Below are 19,001 nucleotides of genomic sequence, written 5' to 3'. Positions count from 1 at the left end.
ATCCACGTTATTTAGAGTGAATGATATTTTCTCTGGGAAGTACATTGTTCATAGACAGCCATCTTTTATGTTGCTTGACATCAATATCATAGTTCAGTGGATTGCTTCTAGTACAAACTGTGTGCAGCAATACATCAAGCTAATAAAACACATTAATTCCATTCTCCTTTTAGAACACTGACCTCATCATCTCCAAATTGATAGTCACTGGGCTTGAGTTCCTTTCAAAAAATAAGGACATTTTTGTAGCTACTGTGAATTGAAGCTGTAGATGATGATCAATGTAATTGTTTATATTTGTGGCTGGCGAGGTTACATTTACACAAATTGCCAGATTGTGATAATCTGAGAGGTCTTTTCTTGGGCATCTGGGGGAGAAAAAAAGAGAGTACGGCAATGGAATTGCTAAAAACAACAAATTGAAAGATGTCTTAATAAATACACGTTGCAAGCAGACTATAGTCACTCGTATAACAGAAAAAATAACAGCATTTAGAACAGTAGCTTCAGGCTTAGAGCTAGAGAAAAAAGGACAAAATCTTTCGTATTTAAAATCATCAGTGCAAGCCTGTGTTTTAAATGTGTCATTGCTATTTATTATTATTTTGCATTTATATAGTGCCAACATCTTCCGCAGCGCTGTACAGAGTATATTGTCTTGTCACTTAACTGTGCCTCAGAGGGGCTCACAATCTAATCCCTACTATAGGCATGTGTGTCTATTTATATATGGGGTAGTGTATGTATCGTAGTCTAGGGCCAATTTAAGGGGAAGCCATTTAACTGTTTTTGGGATGTGGGGGGAAACTGCAGTGTCTGGAGGAAACCCACAAAGACACGGGGAGAACATACAAACACCTTGCTGTTATTGCTCTGGCTGAGAACCAGGGGCCCAGCACTGCAAGGAAAGAGGAAACCACAATGCTGCCATGCTACACACAATACGCCACTGTGTCTCTTATTACCAAAAAGGATTCCAGACTCCACCATAAGTCCGCCCCAGTGTTTACTGTGTCTATGCAAAAGAAGCATGAGGAAAAATGGGAATGAAATGGCAGTAATAAAATCTTACTGATATTCTGTTATGTGCTATAGTTGAATATCTGTAATTGTATCAATATCGTTCCATTTGCTGTAGTAGAATATCGGTAAAATGTGGGTATTTCTCCACTTTTTTTTTCTTACTTTAGGTTAGCTGGTAAAATGGGTTAATTTCCCCTGACTTTTGCATTGCAATTTTTTCCTGAGATTTTTGTGGAATTTTGTTTGCGATTTCCCTATTCCCTTGTGTATGTTAAAGTGAACCTGAGGTGAAAGTAAACTGAGATAAACAATTGTATTTACCTTCCTACTCCTAAAAATGACTTTTTTAACTATCCCATGTTTTTATTTTATATTTAAACATTTACAAAGTAGATTGAATGTTTTATTGTCTCTGCTCAATTACAGTCCATTAAGTGTCCCAGAGTTAGAAAAAGGCTAACAGTTCTTCATGTATTTTATCCCACCCTGCTCTCAGAAGTTGTATTCAGTGATGTTTACTGTATTCCCAACAAGGTCCCGACAAGACAGAAGCTGTCACTTCCATGCCTAAAAATTAACTATTTTGGGCAGCAAAATAAAGCAAGTAAAGCAGCCTGGTTATTAATATGTAGTGTACTGTACATACACATGTTTATCTCATCATGTCACATGTTGCCTTGGGTACACTTTAATTTAAAATACCATGTTCTGGTGTTTTATTTATAAAGAGACTCAGGGCTGAAAAAACTAAAAATGTTAATACATACCTGGGGCTTCCTCCAGCTCCATCCGCTCAGATTGCTCCCACGCCGCCGTCCTCCGCTGTCCTCCGCTCCAGTATTTGGTTCTGCTGGAGAGATACGAAAACAGTGTGCTTCCCTTATGTCAGACTGGCTCCGACTAATGGAAGTGACGGGACCCAGTTCCTGGAGCTACAGACAGCGGAGGACAGCGGCGTGAGAGCGATCCGAGCGGATGGGGCTAGAGAAAGCCCCAGGTATGTATGAATATTTTTAGTTTTTTCAGCTCTGGTACACTTTAAGCAGCCAAGATAAGCCTCTATGGGCTTAAATTTACAAAATGGTGCTAACTTTAGCACTGGCCCTAAGCACGTCTAAACTCAGTTGAAATGTAAGAAGTAGTGATCGTGCGCAAAGTACCGCGCACAAAGTTTTGCGCGCGCACTGCACAAAGTGCAGGGCGCTCCGCGCGAAGTGCCCATTAAAGCCTATGGGACTTAGCGCGCGCATAGAACTTTGCGCGCGTAAAACTTTGCAGCAAAACTTTGCGCGCGATCTGATTGAGAAATCTAGTGCTAACCTACTTAGCACCCTGGTTAGCGCGCCTTAAGACTTTAGACGTGCTAAGTAGGTTAGCACCTCTTAGTAAATCAAGCCCTATGTTTTTCATCAGGATAGCCCCTGCAAAAATTCTGCCCTCTGCTGTCTGTAGGTTTACCTTCACTCTGTCTTAAATGAAACCTAATATCCTATTTATGCAATGAAAAACTGCTTGTATTTTCTAACCGCAGGAAGCAGTTTCTAAATATGAAAAGAACACAGTGTCATTATATTTTCTTTATTATTCCCTTGAATTTCAAGATCGTGATATGCCAGAGAAATGTTTTTGAAGGTCAGGTGTATATCATTAAATCAATACACTAGCCACAATAAAAAAGAGGAAAAAAACCTTGTCCAGTCGTCCACATGGCTGCCTTTTTTTTGCAACAGCTAAATCATGCTGCAGATTTGATTTCTCTATTATGGAGCTGTGTTATCTCCTATTACTACAGCCAGAGCTTATCGCAGGATGCAGACACTGCTAACTCTTGGGCTCAGTTCTGGCACACGAAAGCTGCTAAGGTTGAAATTGCTCCTAGCAGAACAACTTTATATTTCTTTTTCATGAACACCCACATATTACCTTTATGCCGTCTTATGTAATGGTTCCAAACAGAAAGCTCTGCCCATGGGTGGTAAGAGAAAGAACATATCTTCCATAGTCATACATTTCAGCAATTGTTTTCTCCACTGGTAAAATTTGCAGATGTCAGCATGGTGTGCAAATAATTAACCAGATCAGCTTTCTCCTGCTTTTTTATGTTTGAATAAAAGTGTTAGGGTCTGTGGGATGGAAAACATACTTCCCATGCTGTATTTAGTATTATCAGCATTGCCTTTAATATGAACAACAGCAACATTAATAACGATAATAACATTATGCAGCAGCAGTTCATTATTGTCATTAGTGGGAGTTGATAGATTAGTAATAGTATCAGAAATGTGTTTTGTTCATGAGATGTGAAAAGTTGCACCTTGAGTAAACCTAAAGGAGTTCATACGCAAGCTCAATTTTCCCAGCAGATTCGATCATTGTGTCGATCATTGTGCTCAAATCTATCAGTTAGATGCCACAACGTGGCCATTTGATCGTAGTTTTGATAAATTTCTGGCCAAAATTGATTGAAACTTTTGATCATGCAGGCTGGAAAGATCTCGCTCAAAAGGGTGGCAGTTGGGCAGACCAATTGTCCAATGAATCCCCTAAGGTTTCCCCCATCTAAAATGTGCTCCCCCGGACCTGTGGTAAGTGTTTCAGCAAAGCACACACTCGTCCACTGGTGTGGGCCTCCTGTGTGTGTCCTCTTACCTTCACGGCTGGGGTGCCTGTGTCTCGTGACCCAACAGCATCTTGGTGGCCACGTAACATATGTGCCACCAAGTCATGCAGTAAAGGCGACATAGCAAAATAATAGAGAGAGCACAGAGCAGGATCATGTCTGCAGACAGGTGACTGCGAACACTCTACTCGTTTTGGATCAGTTATTAAAAGACAACTGAAGTGAGCTTTGCAAACACTTATGACTTACAATCTACACCAGTTTACTACAGTAGAGGTTAGTCTCTCCGCTCACTAGCAGTGGTCAATTAAGAAGAACATTGTTATAGCTTAGAAATGTTTGTCAATTTTTTACTAGAAGGGAAATGTTACAATCATGGAAATTGTAAAGCCCTTAAAGAGAACCCGAGGCGGGGTTCTTACATCGCAATCTGCATACAGAGGCTGGGTCTGTCTATAGAGCCCAGCCTCTGTTGCTAGTTAGTTTCCTCCAAAGACCCCCCTGTGCGCTGTCAGACCCCATAAAACACAGCCGTGCTATGCGGCTGTGTTTACCTTACGAATGTCAGTCTCGGCTGCTCCCCCGCCTCCTAAATCGCTCCGGTCCCCGCCCACATCCCTTCCCTCCAATCAGCGGGGAGGGAAGGGACGTGGGCGGGGACCGGAGCGATTCAGGAGGCGGGGGAGAGCGGAGACTGACATTAATGAGATAAACACAGCCGGCTGCGACACGCTGCGTGTCACCAGCGCGGCTGTGTTTTATGGGGTCTGACAGTGCGCAGGGGGGGCTTTGGAGGAAACGAATTAGCAACACAGGCTGAGCTCTATAGACAGACCCAGCCTCTGTATGCGGATTGCGATGTAAGAACCCTGCCTCGGGTTCTCTTTAAACAATCCTTCAGTGTGTGACAGGCTTTGTAGTACTTTGTTTTTGTTGTAGTCGGATAGGGTTTCAGGCATTAGAGATGCAAGACTGGTCTTACAAAACAAGACTCTACTGACCCCTGGTGAGCCTCAGCGTTTGGCTGTACTTCTCACTTTGGCAGGTCAACCACATCCCCTCCCACCTGTCATGCTTCCACCTGTAGATTGCCATGCCTCCACCCACTTTGCCCACTACTCAGGCACCGCTCCAGTCCCTTGTAACAACATCACTTAGTCTTTGTACCAATGCTGAGGCCAAAAAGCCAATACAATGGGAGGAGGGAGGAGGTGGAGCACTGGAGAGTAAATGGGGAACATTGGGAGTGGGGTATTTTGGGTTTAAAATAAATCTAGCAATGAATACTTCATGTTTTTTTTTTTTTTTTTTTTTTATTTTGTGAAATGCATACATTTTATGAAGGGCACACATTTTCCAAAGGTCATCTCAGCATTTCTGCTTTTTAAATGTATGAATGCACTGCATGCTCAATTTAAATGCCCTTTGCATTTTCACCACAGCCAATGAAGTGGATAAAGACCCGTTGAAAAACACACATTGGTGCATGTTTTAAGTATTTCCAACGTAGAAATGCAAATGAATGAGCAAGTACAAATAAACACGAACAGAACAACGTGCACATTGGTGATTTTAAGAAATGAATGAAATCGCATTACGGTTTTCTATACTATACCTCAAATACAACTCTTTGTGATAAAGGGATTTTAGTATTTATTGATTGCAGTTTTTGAAATCCCAGTGTGCCACCAATTTCTTAAATAAAATCGGGAGCCGTATATTCTATTTATCAAAAAGATTTAGAAGCATCATTGTTCTCCAGGTAGACTTCTCTGTTTTCTACTGGCTAAAAGTGTAGCACAGCAGTACATTCCTACATTTAGAACATTAAAAATAGCAGGTGCTTGTAAATAGCTTTCCATGTTCAGATTTATTGTTTCATTTAGTATTTTGAATGGAGTTCTTTTTTAAAGTGCTCACAAGAAAGAGATCTCACAGCTTTTAAGTCCATACAACAACCATTGAAGTTTTTGGCATTGTTTCATCGCGTGCCCCGAATGAATCCTAAAAGTTGTTACGCTTCAATGGAAACAAAAGAACATTGCTGTAAAAAAAATGTGGATACAAAGGTAGTGAGTAAATACATTATATACAAAAGTTAATAGAAAACTTGCAAGCAAGTTGACATCATGCAGCTGCTTGGAATAAACAAAATGTCAGTGCGGTAATTGCACAGATGTATAGTTCCATTATTCTAGCTCAGATTTCTGCTGCTGTGTAGTTAGCTGAGAGCCAAGGAATGTTAATAATCTCAGATAAATGAAAGTAGTTTGTGTCTTCCAGCATACCAAATATTTTCCTACAAAAGACTACAACATGTTTCCTGATCTGTAATTATTGAAATTATACATGTATACAAACTGCACTGCTGTAAATGATTGGCAGGTTTCTTACCAAGAAATTCTGCAGTAGCTAGCTAAACAAAAACACAAAAATCCTCTATTAAATGGTTATTTTATAAGAACATATCACTGTTGGACTACTGAAAAGTTATCTATACAGGCTTCCCAAACATGGACCATCAGTCCTGCACCGCCTGCAATTAGTACAGAATGATGCTGCAAGGCTGTTAACAAGCCAACCCCGCCAATTGCCACATAACAGGATCCTTCACTCGCTTCACTCTCAATTGACTACCGATAAAATGGAAAATTCTATTTAAACACTTGCCGACCACCCACAGCCAATGGGCAGCGGCAAAGTGGACGCCGAAAGGACCGCAATACGCCCATGGGCATTGCGTCCTTTTGGCATGCCGGGGGAGCGATCGCGTCACTGGTGATGCACGCTTCCCCCGGCAACTGGCTCCGCCCACCCGCGATGACAACCCACCGGCCGTTTGGAAGTGCCGGCGGGTTGTTAACCCCACGATCGCCGCTACAAAGTGTATAATACACTTTGTAATGTATACAAAGTGTATTACACAGGCTGCCTCCTGCCCTGGTGGTCCCAGTGTCCGAGGGACCACCAGGGCAGGCTGCAGCCACCCTAGTCTGCACCCAAACACACTGATCCCCCCCTACCCCCTGATCACCCACAGTACCCCTCAGACCCCCCCCTGCCCACCCCCCAGACCACTGTTTGCACCCAATCACCCCCCTAATCACCCATCAATCACTCCCTGTCACTTTCTGTCAATGCTATTTTTTTTTAGTCCCTAAGCTGCCCCCTGGGGACTCCTGATCACCCCCCTCAGATTCTCCCCAGCCCCCCCCCCCCCGTGTACTGTATGCATCTATCCCCCTGATCACCTGTCAATCACCTGTCAATCACCTGTCAATTACCCATAAATCACCCCCTGTCACTGCCACCTATCAATCAGCCCCTAACCTGCCCTTTGCGGGCAATCTGATCACCCACCCACACCATCAGATCACCCACAGACCCGACGTCAGATCACCTCCCAAGTGCATTGTTTACATCTGTTCTCTCCTCTAAACACCCACTAATTACCCATCAATCACCCCCTACCACCACCTGTCACTTTTACCCATCAGATTAGACCCTAACCTGCCCCTTGTGGGCACCCTATCACCCGCCCATACGTTCAGATTTCCCTCAGCCCCCCCGCCTTATCAATTCGTCAGTGCATTATTTACATCTGTTCTTCCCTGTAATAACCCACTGATTACCTGTCAATCGACTATCAATCACCCATCAATCACCCCCTGTCACTGCCACCCATCAATCAGCCCCTAACCTGCCCCTTGCGGGCAATCTGATAACCCACCCACACCATTAGATCGCCCGCAGACCCGCCGTCAGATCACCTCCCAAGTGCATTGTTTACATCTGTTCTCTCCTCTAAACACCCACTAATTACCCATCAATCACCCCCTGTCACCACCTGTCACTGCTACCCATCAGATTAGACCCCTATCTGCCCCTAGGGCACTCAATCACCCGCCCACACCCTCAGAATGCCCTCAGACCCCAGCCCTGATCACTTCGCCAATGCTTTGCTTTCATCTATTCCCCCCACTAATCACACCTTGAGACACCCATCAATCACCTCCTGTCCCCACCTGTCACCCCCTAGCACACCTACCCATCAGATCAGGCCCTAATTTGCCCCGTGTGGGCTCCTGATCACTCGGCCAAACCCTCAGGTCCCCCTCAGACCCCCTTCCGATCACCTCCCCAGTGCATTGATTGCATCTATTTTCCCCTCTAACCACCCCCTGAGACACCCATCAATCACCTCCTGTCACCCCCCTAGCACTCCTATCCATCAGATCAGGCCCAATACAACCTGTCATCTAAAAGGCCACCCTGCTTATGACCGGTTCCACAAAATTCGCCCCCTCATAGACCACCTGTCATCAAAATTTGCAGATGCTTATACCCCTGAACAGTCATTTTGAGACATTTGGTTTCAAGACTACTCACGGTTTTGGGCCCGTAAAATGCCAGGGCGGTATAGGAACCCCACAAGTGACCCCTTTTTAGAAAAAAGACACCCAAAGGTATTCTGTTAGGTGTATGATGAGTTCATAGAAGATTTTATTTTTTGTCAAAAGTTTGTGAAAAAACAATAAAAATCAATTTCCGCTAACTTTTGACAAAAAATAAAATCTTCTATGAACTCATCATACACCTAACAGAATACCTTTGGGTGTCTTCTTTCTAAAATGGGGTCACTTGTGGGGTTCCTATACTGCCCTGGCATTTTAGGGGCCCTAAACCGTGAGGAGTAGTTTAGAATCCAAATGCCTCAAAATGACCTGTGAATAGGACGTTAGGACCCTTAGCGTACCTAGGTTGCAAAAAAGTGTCACACATGTGGTATCGCCGTACTCATAAGAAGTAGTATAATGTGTTTTGGGGTGTATTTTTACACATACCCATGCTGGGTGGGAGAAATCTCTCTGTAAATGGACAATTATGTGTAAAAAAAATCAAAAAATTGTCATTTACATGTGTGGCACTTTTTTGCACCCTAAGTGCGCTAAGGGGCCCAAAGTCCAATGAGTACCTTTAGGATTTCACAGGTCATTTTGCGACCTTTGGTTTCAAGACTACTCCTCACGGTTTAGGGCCCCTAAAATGCCAGGGAAGTATAGGAACCCCACAAATGACCCCATTTTAGAAAGAAGACACCCAAAGGTATTCCGTTAGGAGTATGGTGAGTACATAGATTTTATTTTTTGTCACAAGTTAGCGGAAAATGACACTTTGTGAAAAAAAAACAATTAAAATCAATTTCCACTTACTTGTGACAAAAAATAAAATCTTCTATGAACTCACCATACTCCTAACAGAATACCTTGGGGTGTCTTCTTTCTAAAATGGGGTCATTTGTGGGGTTCCTATAGTGCCCTGGCATTTTAGGGGCCCTAAACCGTGAGGAGTAGTCTTGAAACCAAATGTCGCAAAATGACCTGTGAAATCCTAAAGGTACTCATTGGTCTTTGAGCCCCTTAGCGCACTTAGGGTGCAAAAAAGTGCCACACATGTGGTATCGCCATACTCAGGAGAAGTAGTATAATGTGTTTTGGGGTGTATTTTTACACATACCCATGCTTAGTGGGAGAAATATCTCTGTAAATGGACAATTGTGTGTAAAAAAAAGTTGTCATTTACAGAGATATTTCTCCCACCCAGCATGGGTATATGTAAAAATACACCCCAAAACACATTATACTACTTCTCCGGAGTATGGCAATACCACATGTGTGGCACTTTTTTGCAGCCTAACTGCGCTAAGGAGCCCAAAGTCCAATGAGCACCTTTAGGCTTTACAGGGGTGCTTACAATTTAGCACCCCCCAAAATGCCAGGACAGTAAACACACCCCACAAATGACCCCATTTTAGAAAGTAGCCATTTCAAGGTATTCAGAGAGGAGCGTAGTGAGTCCGCGCCAGATTTCATTTTTTTTTCGCAAGTTAGAAGATATGGAAACTTTTTTGGTCACAAAGTGTCATTTTCCGCTAACTTGTGACAAAAAATAATATCTTCTATGAACTCACCATGCCTCTCAGTGAATACTTTGGGATGTCTTCTTTCCAAAATGGGGTCATTTGGGGGGTATTTATACTATCCTGGAATTTTAGCACCTCATGAAACATGACAGGTGGTCAGAAAAGTCAGAGATGCTTCAAAATGGGAAAATTTACTTTTGGCACCATAGTTTGTAAACGCTATAACTTTTACCCAAACCAATAAATATACACTAAATGGATTTTTTTTTATCAAAGACATGTAGCAGAATAAATTTAGACAAAAATGTATACAGAAATTTTACTTTATTTGAAAAATGTCAGCACAGAAAGTAAAAAAAAAAACATTTTTTTGACAAAATTCATGTCTTTTTTGATAAGCATAATAAAAACTAAAACTCGCAGCAGCAATCAAATAGCCACAAAAGAAAGCTGTATTAGTGACAAGAAAAGGAGGTAAAATTCATTTAGGTGGTAGGTTGTATGACCGAGCAATAAACCGTGAAAACTGCAGTGGTCTGAATGGAGAAAAAGGCTCTGGTCCTTAAGGGGTAGAAAGACTGTGGTCCTCAAGTGGTTAAGATTGAAGCAGAATCAACTTTATTCACCAAGTATAGCAGATGTCACACCTGGAATTATTTGTGGTACACATGGCAATTAGCCTCGTGCAAAACGATGACATAGTGCAAAGGTTCAAAAAGGTACAAAAGGTTGAAAGGCAAACATAAGACAACCATTTAAAGCAGTTAGACAGAGGGCAAATAAGCAGTATACTAGGCCTCCAGAGATGCTGGAGAGGGAGACCAGGAGGTTATAGTGGGAAGGGAGCTTGAGCTCAGGAGAAGGAATGCTTGGGGGAGGAGGGTATTTCTGTGCCTGGAGGTGGCGGCCCAAGGGAAGGAGGTTGAACAAATGGCTTCCTGGGTGGGAGGGGTCGAGTATTATTCTGTTGACCCTGCACATCATTCTAGATGTGTGGAGAAGGTCTAGCAGTGGCAGGGGTGACCCTTTGATCTTCTCAGTGATGTTTATTACTCTCTTAAGTTAAACTTTGTTACTAGCATTTGCCCCCGGATACCAGATGATGATGGAGGAGCAGAGGACAGATTCAATGGTGACAGTGTAGTACCTGGTAAGCAACTCCTGCAGCTCACCAAACTTTCTCAGTTGTCTCAAGAAAAACAACCTCCGCTGTGCCTTCTTTTGGGCTATGGTGGTGTTCTCAACCCATCTCAGATCATTGGTGATGAAAGTGCCTAAGAACCGCACACTATGTACCCTGGAGACATTGATGCCACCGATGGAGACTAGATTGAGTTTGGGTGAATACCTTCTCAAGTCCACGATCAATTCAACAGTTTTTGCTGTGTTTAGGACAAGATTGTTGTCCTTGCTCCAGTTGCAGATCCGCTCAATCTCACTATGATATGCTTGCTCCCCATTTACGCCAGTGAGGTAAAGGATGGTGGGGTCATTGGCTTAATAAAATTAAAATTCTTGCACAATCTGGGTCCTCGATACCTGAAGGATTTGTTGCAATTGCATCACACTTCTCATAATCTTAGATCAAAAGGATCTAATAACTTGGTCATCCCCAGAGTTCATCTCAAAACCTTTAGAGCCAGAGCCTTCTGTCATGCTGCCCCTACACTTTGGGTGTGGGTGTAGAGGGAAGTTTCAATCAGGATATATCCACCCCTTGAAGAATTCAAGTACAAACTGAAAAGCTACCTGTTTAGTCTGGCATTTACGAACACCTGACTATTTTCTCTGTATCCCTGCAACCATGTATTGATCTAAGACATTTCTATGCACTATGTGCCCTATGGGAGAAAAGCATTTAAAAATATCACTGTATTGTATCCTTTATTTCAACATTAAGCATCCTAATTCCATCTTCATTTGCATCTAAATTTTCAGAACAAAAACAGATGGGAGGCCCCATGGACTTGTGTGAGTGTCTGGAGGAACATGAGTACGGATGTACTCTTGTAGGCCAGATGTTTACATCTAGCATCTAGGCACTGGAAACAATCTGTGATGATCCGCTTAGCTGGCTGCACAGGCAGACAGCTGTTTGTCCATTCCTCTAGTCTGTGGGCTGCAGGTCTCTGGAACAGAGACCTGTCTTTCCATTGCAAGTTTCTGGTCTGTTCTCTTGCTGGGGAATTTGCATACATTCGTTATGCAAATCCCCTACCTGCCTTCTTTGATGACTGGCACTATAAGAGCTTTATGTTTCCCAGAAGGCTTTGCTGGTCATTTCCTTTCCATGGTCGGTTCCTGATGGACACTGCTGGAGTGTCAGCCATTGCTATCTAGTATAGTTAATTCCTGGGGGTTGCTTTAGGCTCCCCTTCTAGCCCAGTCAGGTTGTATTATCTGTATTGCCTGTTCTGTCTTGTCTTGCCTGTTGCCATTGTCCTGCCCCAAAGGTGGTCGACAGGAAATGGTTCTGATCTCTGTTCTTGGAGTATAGCTGGTGCAGCGGTTGCTACCAGCTATCTCTTCTGTTCTGTCTCCTGGGATCGCGCTAGCTACTTTTCGTTAGCGCTGGGGATCCTTCTGTTCTGCTACTCTGTACTTGGATCGCGCTAGCCACTTTTCGCTAGTGCTGTGAATCCTATCTCTCGCTTGTCCCTGTTTTCGTGTGTCTGTCTTGTCTGCTACGCTTGCTGGAGGCTCGGTGACCGTTAAGCAAGCGTACGCGTCCTCTGTTTCATGTTTGTCTGTCAATGGTTAGTTAGGCGTGCTTGTCTCTATTGTGCTTATCACGTGGAGACCGCGCATAACCGCGTGCACTGTTGCGAATGAGTGCGGTATCCGCGGTTAGCTAGCGTTTGTTATTTTCCTTGTTATTCTCATTGTATTATTTGCTGTGCCTTTGCTAACCTCGTATTCTGTTCTGTTCTGCCTTGTGTCACGTCTGGCGATCGCATCTCTCGCGTTTGCGTTCCTATTTCATATCTGCTGTTGTGTGTGCGCGGTCGCGGGGTGGCGACTAGATTGGTGCACACACATAGAACCTGTCCCTTTGCTCGTTCTCATTCGCAATCGCCTCTCTTGCGATTGCGTTCTGCGCTTCGTACAATTCCTGTCTGGCACTTGTGGAGGTACAGAGGATTGGTTCCTCTGCACTCCCCAGCGCCATCTGCTGACAGGAATTTCCCTCTACAGGTGCGTAGCACCTTTTGCTGGGTGCCTGCAAATATACGCTTGTGGAGGATTTCCGCCGTGTCAGCGCACGCGTTGTGTGCTGATCACGGAGAAAGTTCCACAATCGTTACACAATCTCTGTGATGTGGCCTGGCTGAGGAGAAGTAGTAAGATAAAAAGAGAAAAGGTTACATTGTACAAGCTAAAACAGAAAGAGTGCATGCTAAGGCCCTGTTCACAGTGGTCCATTGCCGTGCAGGGTAACGGACGTTTTGTAACGCCTATGGGACTTGCTACACATTTGTATAGAACTTAGTTACCATCTGTTGCCTGAGAAATTGAGCCCCAGTTCCTGACTGGCAACAGAAATTGCAAGTGCATGCTTAGCTTCATTCCCCATATCATGATGGATGGCACATGGTAGCCAAATCTTTAGGCTGGATTCACAGTGGTCTGTTGCATAAAGCCCCTGTTATGAGTGTAAACTGCAATGGAGACTTGACATAGACTTTAATGTAAAGCCTGCATGCAGCAAGTTAGAATATCGAGATCTGTTTCAATGCAGTACTGTGGACAGACCCATAAAAGTGTATGGGCAGTGAGTTTGCATGTAGAATAATTCTGCAACGCAACTGAGAACAGTGAACTAGCCCTAATTACTAAGAAATGGCCTACAGGGGTAGCAGTTACATACATGAATTAAAGAGGAGCTGTTAGGTATAGGGTCTCAGAGAAAAAAAACACATATATCAGTAGCTAAATATTGGCTGTACTTACATTACATATGCATTTCACTGTCCACGTTTGGATTTCACAGAATTTTTATATAGTATTTGCAGAGAACGATGCTCCTGACAGCTCATGGCAGGTTCCATGTTTGTCTATCTTATATGAAGCCAATTGTGATGTAATATCCTCCCTTACCCTGCTTCCTGATGATTCCACTCACAAAAAAGATCAGGATCAAAGAGCCTAATGGTTCATGATCCGGACAACACTACTGTACAGTGAATATTAATTAGCCATGTGGCTAGGAACAATAGTGGACTCCTGCAGTATACTCTAACGGAACATGTGCCCTGTGAACAGCACATTGATTTTTCAGTGTTGTGAGCTGGGCTGCAAGTTACAAGCTGCTGTAACATGAGCCTGTAACTTCTCAGTGTGAAAGCAGCCTTAGGGCAGGATAGGGAAATGAAGGGGAGGACCAAGGGTGTGCAGTGGGGAGAAGAAGCAGCCCCAGAATGCTTTGCAGTATCTGTTATGCGGCCTGCCGGCCTCCTTAGGAGCTTGGGAATAAAGAGCCTTGCTGTTCAGCAAACATCAAAGTTAGAGAGATTTTTAACTTCAGTATTGCCTTTTTGGCTTCCTTCTAAACTGTTTAACACAGGAGAATAGAGGTTTAAATTAGCTTTTGCAGCCTGACAGTTACTCTTAAAGTGTACATTTACACTATTGCATAACACACTCGGTGTGAGCCAGAGTTGCCTAATCATACTTTTAAACACTGATATATTTAAGTTATGCAGGTTTTGGGGCAACTTACACATAATCAGTACCAAAACCGCATTTATGTAGCCACAAAACCTGTACAATGTATATGTGTCAGTAATTAAAGGGATGAGTTGGCAACAGTGGTGTGAACTGTAATGGACATACAATATAACATACACTCTGCAGAGCATTGTGGAAGATGTTAGTACTATATTAGTACATAATAATGTGTTTTCCAGTGGTGTATAAACAAAATATTTAAATACACTCACTTATCTGATTTCCTACAAAATCAGTGGTTTAGATTTTAGATGTAAATAGCACTACTAGGCATTTTCTATAATGACTGAACACTTGATATACAATCCCTTGAAGCTTAAAACAGATGAATCCTCCCAGGGTAGAAATTTAAAGCTGCAAACTTCAAGCAGCTTGGCTCTAAGCTCCCTCATTGATTCTGATACTTTCTGGGTCTACGTTCCTCCATTGACCCTTGCAGAAAGTAATGCCATGATCCAGTGAAGTGAAGCTGCACACTGTGGAAACAGAGGCTTCCCGCTGCTTTCCTTGATGATTTCTATTGCACAGACTTCAGGAGAAGGGATTTCAAAACCACAGTGATTAAAGTACTTTGAAGCATTTTCTGAACTTTGACTCTTCTCAGTTGGACATGGCTATATGGCTATGAATAGAGTTGTACTAATTTCACTTTAATGCTTTCATTTCCAAATATTCTTAGCTGTAGTGGTATAGCAAATGCTTAAACTGGATAAATGGTAAATAATTCCTGCTGGATTGTATACAGCAGCCACTAATTAACCCTTTCGGGACCGGCCGCCTAACCCCCCTTCAGGACCAGGCATTTTTGCAGAAGGGGGGGCGCGCGTTTGGGGGGTCAGGCAGCCGGATCCCTGCAGGGTCTGGCTGGGCTGTCTCCCCCCCTGTGTGGCCAGGCATCCCCCCTTGTCAGCAGCAATCACCTTCCAGGCTCCAGTGACGAGCCGCAGCAGATCCCTCCGCTCCTGCCGGCATCTCAGCTCCTACTGCTGCTCAGTTCCCGGTCACGGCTTGATGACGTCATCAAGCCGGGACCCGGTGCTGACGTCAGAAGGAGCAGAAATGCCGGCAAGAGCGGTGGGGGGCGCCGATCGTCCCGGGAATGGCAGGGAGGTGAGTGGATCCTCTTCTTTCCCCCCTACCACCGCAGCTGTCAAATTGATCACTACGATCCGACGGCGGTCGTAGTGATCACGTGATCAGCAGCCATACGCAATGGCTGCTGATCACTGAGGGGAGATGCCAGCTGTCATATGACAGCTTAATCTCCCCTCTCAGGTGCGCACGATCACTTTGGGACGGTTCGTTAGTGCGGCCGTTGCATCAACGTCCAGTCAGAACGGTAGCACCACCTGCTGGATGTTGATTCAATGTACTTGGTCCCCAAAAAGTTAAGAACAGAGCGACTTTATTGTGTTTATGGTGAGCTGGGGCTGCCTTCTCAGTACGTATGAAAACAATCTCAAAGTGAATTTGGTGTGGGCAACCAATATCAAAGATTTTTATTTTTATAAATCCTTAAAATTGTTTTTTTTTTATAAATGCCCTTATTAATACAATAATATATTTGCTTCACAATGCAGTATTATGCAGGTGATTCAACATTTATCCTCCATTGTTCACAAATCAGACGCCAAGTAAAAAAGTCCTGATCCAGGGAAAAATATACAACTAACTTACATTTAAAAAGACTTTGAATGTTCAATTTTGCCAGTGTAGTTCTTGCATAGTATTTTGCGTTTTTGGCTGACTCAAAATTTTCAAAAAAATTGTGAAAATTTTGCAAAAATGAATATTTTATTTACAATATTTTCTCATGCCCATTGACTTCAATGAATTTGAGACAACTGTATTTTCACTTCAATGCCCATATCTTTTTGCATATATACTGATTTGTGCACAAAGGTATTTTCAAATGCCCATGGCCTTCAATACATTTAGTGAATGTACACTCTCATGCAAATGCTGACTGCAGACAGCATCAAGGAATCGCTACTATCCCTATAGCTAAGTTAATAGCAGATGTCTTAGTTTGCAAACAAAAAAAAACGCAGTATTTTGCGTAGTTACATACGCCACGTAAAGGCTCCCATGTATTTGTATATTTCCTAACTGTGGCACTCTGAAACACATGCAACATGCAAGCATACGGTGCATCAGCATATCAAAATATGTGAACATGAATCCTAACATCTGCTCTTCGGACGTGAACGTCAGAGTGTGTAAAGGGTTAGTTGATTTTATTTAGCACAATCCTTGCCTGTTACAAGTTACCTGCAGAATATTTTGAAGTCTTTGAGTGGCCACCCTCACATTACTGCTTGAACACCATATGATAGCACTTCTACCTCAAGAAATATCTAAGACCCTGGAAATTTTAATGATAGTGAATTGCAAGGTTGTCCCCTGTTCCTTTCTACTCACATACAAAAATCAGACAAATAAATTAGGAAGGATGTGTTTGGAAATGGAGCAGCATGTCAGAGGTGTTCCTATTTTCCTACCAGGTAAAGCAGTACAAAACAAAGCAATATATTAGTTATGCATCCAAGAGGTGTCTTTACCAACGCGCTGAGTTAGTTACCCGCTGCTCAGTCAAATCAACAGATCTGAGATTTTTTTTTCTTCCAGATTGACCAGATCCAGTATTATTATTTTAAAGCTTATGTAGAGTCAGTGATCTAGTAAGCACTTAAAGAAACACTATCAAACCAAGTGTTCTAAAATGACAATGTACAAATAATGTCTAAGTAGCTGTGCAAACATTTTCCTACTTTTCATGTTAAATATCAGAGGCAAAAGCCTTAATTCATTGTGTGTAGGATTTAGCTCTATTGGAACAAATCATTCTCAAAAGGGGTGTCTGCTTCAATCCACAGCCAGTGCTTTTTGCATATCACACTACAGAGTATTTTTCTATGAAAGCAAAATAAGTATGAAAAGCTGTGGTGTCATAGACAATTAAACATGTTTATGACAAGTTACATTTTCTCTGCTCTCTTCGGACACTTCAGTCAGAGACACAGTATATAGGCAGCTTTCTCTCACACACAGGGTTAACAGATACACTGTGAGGGAATTCCCCCTCCCCTGATGGCTTACTCTGCCGTCAGATTTGAGAGTGAAAGGAATTTGATACAGTAAAGAAAAGAGATAAGCAAGTGAATTTTATACATCATTATTTACTAGTACTTGAAGAACTCTCTCAATCTTAGGTTAAAAACAACAACAACATGTTAATTGATAATGATCCTTTAACTGTTTTGAAAATACTTTTAGACATAGTCAATGAGGTGCTAACAGTTCTGGTGTACATGAAGGTTGGAAACATCTTGGAACTGGGCCAAACAACATCATTAAGAAGTTAATTTGATTGAGGTTGGGAGAACACTTGTCTGTCAGATTTCTGTTTTACTGCACGCATTTGCAAACTCACATGGGGCTTGATTCACGAAAATGTGTGATTGCGCGTGAAAACGCTAGCGCGGCCGTGCTATGAGTTATCACAGTTTAGTAAATCAAGCCCATGGTGTGCAACCATGTGTGTTTGCATATGGCATTTTTCACAGAAGCTAGTGTAATAGAGAAAACACACACAGTGCTTCTCTGCTGCCTTTTCTTTTCTGATTAATATTAGTTCTCAGTTTTCCTGTGCAAAAAACACACACACAAACAACTGTTCTCTCAGCCTGACCCAACCCCAAGCTGCAAACAATTTACAATGCAATTTGCATGCAAGCCAAAATGAATGCATCTTATTGACCATTTCTATATCTCTTAGCTGATGGAAACAAATATGTGCTCTGGGTGGAGGGAATTTTGTAAGTCAACTCACAATTCACGACCTCTCTTTAAAGGTAACCTGAAGTGCGAGGCATGTAGAGGCCTCCTGCCAGATTTATTTCTATTTAGACAAAAACAGTTGCCTGGCAATCATGCTGATCTCTTTGGCATCAGTTGTATCTGCATCACACTTTTGAAACAAGCTTGCAGCTTATCTAGTCATACTTCAATCAGAAACATCTGATCTGCACAAGGCTGGATTTATACTTTTCCTTCCCCTTGGCTGAGTATGTCAGGGCTCCCCATCCAGCTGCAGCCCCTTTCTTTCATGACCCGCTCCCTTGGGCATCAGCTTCTCTTTTCATGTGTTGCTCCCCGTTTGCAGCCATTTCTTTCAAATATAGCAGCCCCTATTTTACTTCCAGGTGCACTCTTGAGCTGCAGCCGCCCAAGGCCTGGGCCTCCTTGGCCTTTCCAGAGATCTGGCCCTGGGTCTGCAATCTTGTTCAGTCCGTTATGTGGTGTGATTCTTTTGCAATTGCACTGCAAGTGTCCCGAAAGGTCACACAGCGCCACAAGGTAATGGTGTGGTATGGTGTGGTCTTAGACTAAGGGCTCTTTCCCATCGGCTGGGTTCCATTTTGTTTTTGAAAGGGCTCGTGATTCTTCAAACGCAAGTACAATAAAGTTACAATTGGAATTGTGGGTATGCATTCATACTGAATGCGTTTCTGATTTTGTAAAAAGGCAATCATAGATCTGCTGCATTTTTCCTGCATTTTGATTGAGCCCAACATAGTAAAAAATGCAAAACGCAAAATGCGCTTGCATGTGCAAATGCGTTTTATGATTGTGTTGCCCTAATGCATACAGTACAATACAAATATGCTTCAGTTACGTGGTAAACATACACATCATACTGTAATT

The 19,001-nt window shown here is 42.8% G+C and overlaps 1 protein-coding gene across 10 annotated transcripts in view; it reads left to right on the top strand.

The window, feature by feature from the left end:
• Nucleotides 1–19,001, top strand: part of NTRK3 (neurotrophic receptor tyrosine kinase 3) — a 977,566-nt gene that overhangs the window by 828,016 nt on the left and 130,549 nt on the right. The gene's annotated exons all lie outside the window — the stretch shown is intronic.

Source organism: Hyperolius riggenbachi, chromosome 3 (genome assembly GCF_040937935.1).
Source record: "Hyperolius riggenbachi isolate aHypRig1 chromosome 3, aHypRig1.pri, whole genome shotgun sequence".
Classification (NCBI taxonomy): Eukaryota; Metazoa; Chordata; class Amphibia; order Anura; family Hyperoliidae; genus Hyperolius; species Hyperolius riggenbachi.
This window is presented reverse-complemented; position numbering and strand designations above follow the sequence as displayed.